This window comes from Eumetopias jubatus, unplaced genomic scaffold, assembly GCF_037043125.1.
Source record: "Eumetopias jubatus isolate StellerSeaLion01/CBP00866 unplaced genomic scaffold, mEumJub1_p1.0 scaffold_5, whole genome shotgun sequence".
In the NCBI taxonomy this organism is placed as follows: domain Eukaryota; kingdom Metazoa; phylum Chordata; class Mammalia; order Carnivora; family Otariidae; genus Eumetopias; species Eumetopias jubatus.
Genome location: NW_028274811.1, coordinates 59,982,196 through 59,990,270, shown reverse-complemented (window position 1 = coordinate 59,990,270; position 8,075 = coordinate 59,982,196).

The window sequence follows — 8,075 nt, the reverse complement described above, 5'->3', positions numbered from 1 at the left end:
ATTTTGACATGTGAATGAAATTATGTTCTATTAATGAAGGAAATAAATATGATCATTGCTGCTTTTTAGATTGTCCAGGAGCAATCTATTCTAATCTCAGATGTTCTTGCTTCTAAATGACCCAAATCTTTGTGGTTCTTTCTGAGAAATTTTGGCAACATATTTCGGGAGAATAATAATAGCTAACATGTACATATGTGCCAGGCACTCTTCTATTTAATCCATGTAACAACCATATGAAGTAGACATTGTCTCCATTTTACAGACTGAATAAACTGAAGCACAGAGAAGTAATCTGTCCAAATTCACACAGCTCTACCAGATGTCTAGACTCCTTGCAGTTAACCACTATGCCATGCTTTGTTGCAACATCTTTTTATTTAATGAACATTTTAAAGCTCTTCCCATCTACTTCCTCAAAGGAAACTCACAGTATTAAAACACCAAGGAGAGTTTCACACATACACAGACACACACAGCAAATTAAAAGGAGCAAAGTACAGTGTAGACCAGAAGTTTGAGATCAGTTTTTTCTTCCATTGGAGCACTAAATTTGCTCTGATTTCCTGGCAACTAATGAAAAAAATTGAAATGTTAGATTATATTGTTCTCATTGTTTTGTAGAGCAAGCATGCAAATTACTTTGCAGAGAAAAGATTTTGGCAACTGAATTCTAGAAGCAATTTCTAGAATTCTAATAAAAGAACTCTATATTAGCATTTTTAAAAAATCTTTTTTTATGGTGAAATGTAATACTTAGAAAAATACATAAATATAAATGTATAGCTCACTGAATTATTGTAAAGAGAGCCCCGCCTAACCACACCCTTGTCAAGAAACAGAAGCTTCACAGCCCCAAGGAACACAAACATTACCATTATCATCATTTTTATGGCAATCATCACTTTATTTTTTTTTTAGTTCTATTACCTAAATATCCTAAACACTATGGTTTAGTTTTGCCTGTTTTTTAACTTAATATGACTGGAATCACATATTCTTTTTGGCCTCTGTTGCTCAGCTTTGTCAGTGAGATTCATGCAGACTGGTCTGTAGAGCTGTATTCACTGTTACTGTTCTCCTGCACTTTACCACATTTTAGGAATATACCACAGTTTGTCCATTCATCCATAGATGGACATTTGGGTTATTCTGGTTGTTGGCTATGATGGAGAATGCTGCTCTAAGCATTCTTGTGTAGGTCTCTGGACTGAAGTGTGCATATTTTAGCCGAGTGTCACAGGGTGAGCACAGACCCAACTTTTGTAGATGATGCTTAGCAAGCTTCCAAAATAGTTGTACAACTGGTATACCACTACTAGCAGTTTCTGAAAGTTCTTTTCTGTATTTTTGTGAACACTGGAAACTGTCAGTCTTTCAAATTGTAACCATTCTTGAGGGTGCACTGGTATCTTATTTTGGTGTAGTGTTCTCCTTATTGCTATTGAGGTAGACCACATCAACCATTTGAATCTCTTCTGTGAATTAACTGCCTACTCAGGTCTCATGCCCAGTTTTCTACTGCATTGTCTTCTTTTCCTTGACTTCTCAAGTTTTTAAACGATAGTTTTTATAGGCTTAATTTTTAGCTGTTTCATACTAGTATATAGAAATTCTGTTGATACTAAAATACCGAATGTCATCAAGCACTTCTTACGAAAGCTGTTTTAATTCAATGGATATTTTTGGGTTTTCTACATACATAACTGTAATACCTGCCAAACAATGTCATTTTTTTCTCTTTCCATCCTTCATCTTTTCTTTTTCCTGCCTAACTGCAATGTTAGTACCTCTGATACAGTAGCAAAAGGAAGTTGTGACAGAGGGAATCCTTGTCTTCTTCAGTCTCAAAGGAGGTTCCGTTTTCTTGTAGTGTATGAGACTTCTCTGTTTGCCACTAGAAAAGAGAAATATTGGAGCAATTTTTATGGACTTTTCACTGCATCAGGCTGAAAGTGATGCTTATTACTGCTTCTTCCATTTCATTGGTCAGAACTAGTTATGTAACTCTTCTCACTGCTATGGGTGCTAGCAGATGTAGGGGGAATCAGTGAATTATCTGATTAGTGTGACTCTGATGGGGCATAAGGTGGGATCTACTCAAGGAAGGGTGGGAAGTCCTCCTGAGGAGATGATACCTCAAGTGGGAACCTGAAGGATGATGTATCGTTTCCTAGGACCGCTGTAACAAAGTACTACAGACAGGGGGCTTAACCAAAAGAAATTTATTGTCTCACAATCTTCGGATGCTAGAAGTCCAAAATCAAGGTGTCAGCAGGGTTCCTTCTGAGGACCTTGAGGGATCTGTCCAGGCGTCTCTCCTCGGCTTGTAGATGGGCACCTTTACTGTATGTCTCTGCACATTACCTTCCCTCTATGCATGTTCATATCATCCCATTTATAAAGATACTAGTCATAGTGGATTAGGCCCACTCTAATACTTTACTTTAACTTGACTACTGCTGTAAAGAACATCTCCACATTCTGAGGGTTAGGACTTCAATATAAGAACTTGGAGGAGACAGATAAGTTGATCATACTAAAAAAGAGAGGGAGAACAATTCTAGAAAGAGGACAGTTCGCATAGGTCCTAAGATAAGAGATTATACATATGGCTAGAGCTCAGTAAGCCATGGGCCTGGTAGGAAGGGTCAAACCACGTCCAGCCTTGGAGGCAGACCATAAGAAGATTTGAGATTTCATTCTAAGTGTAATGGAAAGCAACTGGAGGGTTTTGTGCAGGAGAGAGATATGACCTCACCACTTTGTGGGTGGAGAGTAAGTTGGAAAGAGACAAGAGTGGCAATGGAAGGATCATTTAGGAGGCCAGTGCAGTAGTCTAGTCGAGAGATGGTTGTCTGATAGATAAAGGTAGTAAGGGACAGAGAAAGCAATGGAAGGATGCCAGATATAAAGTGGACCTAGGCTTCATGGAACTTGGAGAATCGGATGTGGAGGGTGAGGGTGAGAAAGGCAGCAAGGAGAACTTGCAGGTTCCTAACTGCAGAACAGGATGAACTGTGGAAGATGGGCAAACCTGGGAAAGGCTAGGCTTAGGTTTAGATGGGTGGGTCCAGGGCACCATTTTGGACATGTTATGTTAGAGGTATGCGTGGGGCATCCAAATGAAGAGACCATCAGGCAGTTGAATACATAAAGATCTAGTGTCCTGAGAAGAGGTATATAGGCCAGAAAAAATCCTAATTGGGAATCATCATAACAGATGTCATTTAAAGCCATGGAAAAGAGTGAGACTAACTAAGAAAAGAGTCATGAAGACTAGAAATAGGTATTTATTTCTACACCTCACCCATCCATGAAAGCTGAAGTATAAAGTCATCATGCTTGTAGCTAATGCAGTGAATGTATTGCTGGAGTTGGTGAGGTAATATGTCGAGGTGTTGCCTTCTGATGATTCAACATAATGTAATACCAAAGCTTAGGTAACATCAGAGAAATTCATAGTTGACATTAGAAAACCTTTTAGAGCAAGTGCTGGGTCACAGTAAAGTTATGGTTGCACTTTATGATGGTCCTCGGAAGTGCTGACGGAAGAGGCAATAGAGTTAACATTGTTTCAAAAATTGTGGAATTGACTGTATACTTGCCCAGGAAGGCCACCCTATTTCTGAAAAGAGGTAGGTCACAAAGTGGCCTACCGGGAAGACCAAATAATTTTTTTTTTTAAGATTTTATTTGAGAGAGAGAACAAGCAGGGGGAGGAAGAGGGAGAAGCAGACTCCCCGCTGAGCAGGGATTCCCTATGTAGGGCTCGATCCCAGGACCCTGGGATCTTGACCTGAGCTGAAGGCAGACGCTTAACCGACTGAGCCACCTAGGCGCCCCAAGACCAAATAATTTTAAGTAGATCTGAATTCCTAGGAAACTTGTACGTTTACTCAAATATCCCACAGGTTTTGGTCTTTCTTTAAGCATGAAAAAGATTATTTTGGCCTACAACATGTCTGGGATATTGATGCCAACTGGACTACTTACACCATAGAACCATAGTATGGCTTTTTCATAATGTAATTTTGAGTAAGATTATGTCACGATATGCCCATGATGGCTACAGGCGTTAAGTTTCTGCCTGTCTTTTCTCCCAAGTCACTTAATGATGTTAATTTATTCCTCTAGCTTAAGTGTATATCCACACACTGTACCACACGCACAAAATTAAAAATTCAGAGTAGGGTTTATATTATTCTAAATCTTTCATAAGAAGTTTTAGGAGTAACTATATGAGTGATTCCTGCCAGACTTCACTCTTTACATTAAAAAAGGATTACGAACAACATAAGGTTTCTTGTAGTTTGCCAGTCTTTCATCATCATTGATGACATATACAAAGCGTCTGTTGATGGGAGGTATTGAGCACCCTTGGGGATAACTAATTGTTCGTGGTAGTAAACTATTCCAACAGAAATTGGCCAGTGGGTTTAATTGCTCTTAAGGCTTTTCTTCAAAATCCATATTCATAGACTTGCAATGACTTGATTAAAGCAATATTAATTAGATTAAAGCAATTTTTAATATTATTTCAATATAAAGGGCCTCCAGATAAGGTCGATATAGCAAGACATTTACTGAGGGTTGAAAGAACTTGAACTGGCCAGTCACTGGGAATGTTGTAGCTCCAGAAGCATCTGAATAGAAAGAAGTTGCTGAAGGGGTACCTGGGTGGCTCAGTCAGTCGAGCGTCCAACTCGATTTCAGCTCAGGTTGTGATCTAGGGGTCCTGGGACAGAGCCCTGTGCTCAGGGGGGACGTCAGCGTGCGGATTCTTTCTCCCTCTGCTCCTCCCCCAACTTGTGCGTGCTCTAATTAATCTTTAAAAAATAAAAAAGGTTGCTGAGGCTGAGTAAGAGTCCCAGCTTCTGCAGCTTGGAGACATCACTGTGAGACAGGTAACTGTGTAGGCATATATTGTGTGGGGATAAAGATGTTCCCGACTCCCCCTGCAGAAACTGTGGTGTGGGGACCAAGTTTCCTCCATCTACACCGCCTGTTAGCCCTGTGACTAACCATAATTACCGTCTGTAACTGACTTTATTTGAATTTACATCTTGATGTCTTTCATACTTTATTTTTATACTTCTTGAAAATTTTTATTGAGTTTCTCTAGCACATCTCAACACAGGAGACTCGGGTCTAGTTATAGCCTAGAATGAGCTCTTTTCAAGACAGTCTAAAATTAAAAGCTGAGCACTTGGACCTTACAGGGTTGAGAGTGAAGTTGAAGTTGCTGTGGGAAATGATGGAGGGGTTAAACCGAAGCTGCAAATGTAGTAGCAGTCACTGTGGACAATTTAATACCTAAACCCTTTTATTTCTCGCTCTGCCTCAAATGATGAGTAACATTTTTTAAATTTTTTATTATGTTCATCACTGTACATTACATCATTAGTTTTTGATGTGATGAGTAACATTTATAGAATCATGAAGAATAGATCAGATTTTGTAACTCCTCTTACATCTTAACTTTCTTATTCCTCTACTTCCAGTGTTCTAAGGATGTTGACACACCAGAGGGGTCATGCTTGCCCATGTGCTTTCCAAATTAACATTCAATGGATGGAATTTAGATGGTGTCAACAGAAAAGCATTTTAGGCAGACACGTGTGCAGGTGGAAAGGCACGAGATGAGCATGTGAAATGGAGATGCTACAGCTAAGGGCTCAGAAAGGAGACCGGAGTCTGCTCACGGAAACCCTTGTACATCGGTGCATGTTTACCCTAGCCAGTGTGGAGGCAGGGAATCTAGGACCATACTGACTGCACTGCAAGCCTGGCCATTGGAATTAATGACAGGGACGAATATGAGATCGGAAAGATGCTTGATGGCCTGACTCTATGGAGTCATTCCCAGCAACAGCCGAGAGTGGACAGAGGGAGGCACGAGGGAGGAAGGGAGGCACGAAGTAGGAGGCGGCTGTGAGTAGAGGACAGACCCAGGATGAACTCAGGGAGAGTGAATGGGTCATCAGCCTGTTAGACGTTAAGCAGTTGACTGCCAACTTCAGAGAACTAGGAGAGCGCACAACTGGTAAGCAAGAGGATCTTGTGAATGGGCAAGATTATTGGTGGAGAGATCTGGAGAAAATGCCAACAGCAAGGAACAAAGTTTTTGATGAGCAACAAAGTTGTAGGGTCTCTCTGAAAAGGGTATGAATGTAGTAACTTGGCAGAGAGGCAGAGTGCTTGGGAAATAAGATCAAACTTCACTGTCAGAATGTGATGGACTGTTGGTATTTTTGCACCGAAGAATTCTAAACCTCTCCCAAACAGCTTCCTGTAGCAAAGAACTCATGAGGTTTTCATCCAGCTTATGGAATTCAGCAAGGTCAGGATGAATGACAGTTGTAAAGGACTGAGGAATTCTATCAGGCCTAGATTTCCAAGAGATTTTTTTTTTTTTTACCTTAGTAAAGATGGCTAGTCCAACAGAGAGGTTACCCAGGGAGGCTATCCTAAGCCAGCCACACCCTGACTTCATAAGGGTGAACTAGGTACTAGGATTCTTCTGAAGTACTGTGTTGAGAGTTGTATTAATGTATCTAAGTTTAATTCAGAGATGATATTCTGCCAGTTTGGCTAGATCTCCTCTTATTAAATCCATTCTCTACATTATCGTAGAAAAACCATCCAGTAAATCAAAGCCTTCTAGCTAGTTTCAGATTTATTTGCAGAGGGAATACATAGAATTAATTTCTCCCTTGGGAGAAATTTCTCACTTCTTACTACAGAATCCTGAAATTGACAAAGTACCAAAGCCCACTGTGTTCAGCCCATCGTTTTATAAATGATGGCTTGGGGAAGGCAGAAATAAATTATTTAATACCAGGCTGTGAACTTTCTCACATAGGAACTAGATAGCCCCAGTAATAAAAAATCAGAAACAAGAATTCTGTTATCTAAGGGAGCAAAAGTGATTTGAACTGCCCAGGGAGAGATGGAACTGGAGCCCTTACCTGGGGACTGAGCAGCACCAGGGACCCGCCCTTAAACGTGTGCCTCTTGTATGATGGGGGCTGTATCAAGTCAGCATCAGATAAGGGGAGCTGCTGGGTTCCGGTTAAGCTGGTCCTATGTTTAAGTGTAAAGCCAATAATCTCAAATTTAAAGAGTCACAGATGATGGCTTGCTAAAATGAAAGGCATTTAAAGATCTTCCAAATTCTGGAAGTCAACATCGCCAAACTATGTGGATAGCTACACAAACAACATGAGTAAGGCTTTTATTAGCATAAATTCGGCAACTGTTAAAATACTTCATTATAAATAGTAGTCAGGAAGAGGCAGAAGTACAAGGGTAGAGAGTCTCCAAAGCCTGTTCATAATGTCACAGCAAATTCACAACTTGCTGTGCTCCTTCTATTTGAAATGAAGTGACAATATCTACCAGTGCTATTTTAAACAAACAAAATGAAGTTAACTCAATAAATATCTTTTATTAAAGAAAAAAAGGAATATTGTTAAGCACCAAAACTGTATGTTGTTACACTGCATGTACAAGAAGAGAAAGTGATTGCAATACTTGCTGTACAAGTACTTAACTCTGAAGTCATGAGTGTAAAAAACATGAAAATACAAAGCAATACAATAATTACAACGCAGAAAAGTTGCACTAAGGAGCAAAAGGCAACAGTCAAAACAATTATTGGAGATTTCAGAGTATTGCTATAAATGCCTGCTTAGTTTTTTCTTTGTACTTTTAATACTTTAGAATATTAATGGAGCATATTTAAGTATTGTAAATTTGCAAAGAGTTGGCATTTACAATACACTGTGCACACTTCCATTTAATGTACGGTGTTAAAGCCTCTTTAAAAGCCAAGCACAATGTGCTAGTGTTTTGCTTCTACCATTATAATATTGCACAAAGCTAGTAAATGGTGAATTGGTTTGCCATTGTAATTTTCACTTAACCAGAAAGGCTAAAAAACATGTCAGTTTCAGTAGCCCTAATGGGCTTTAATCATGCAAAATGATCTGTAGCCTTCCATTTTTCACAAACTATATATTATGGTTTCACACTTGGCAAGACATACAGTACGAGAAACTCAACGAGACAGT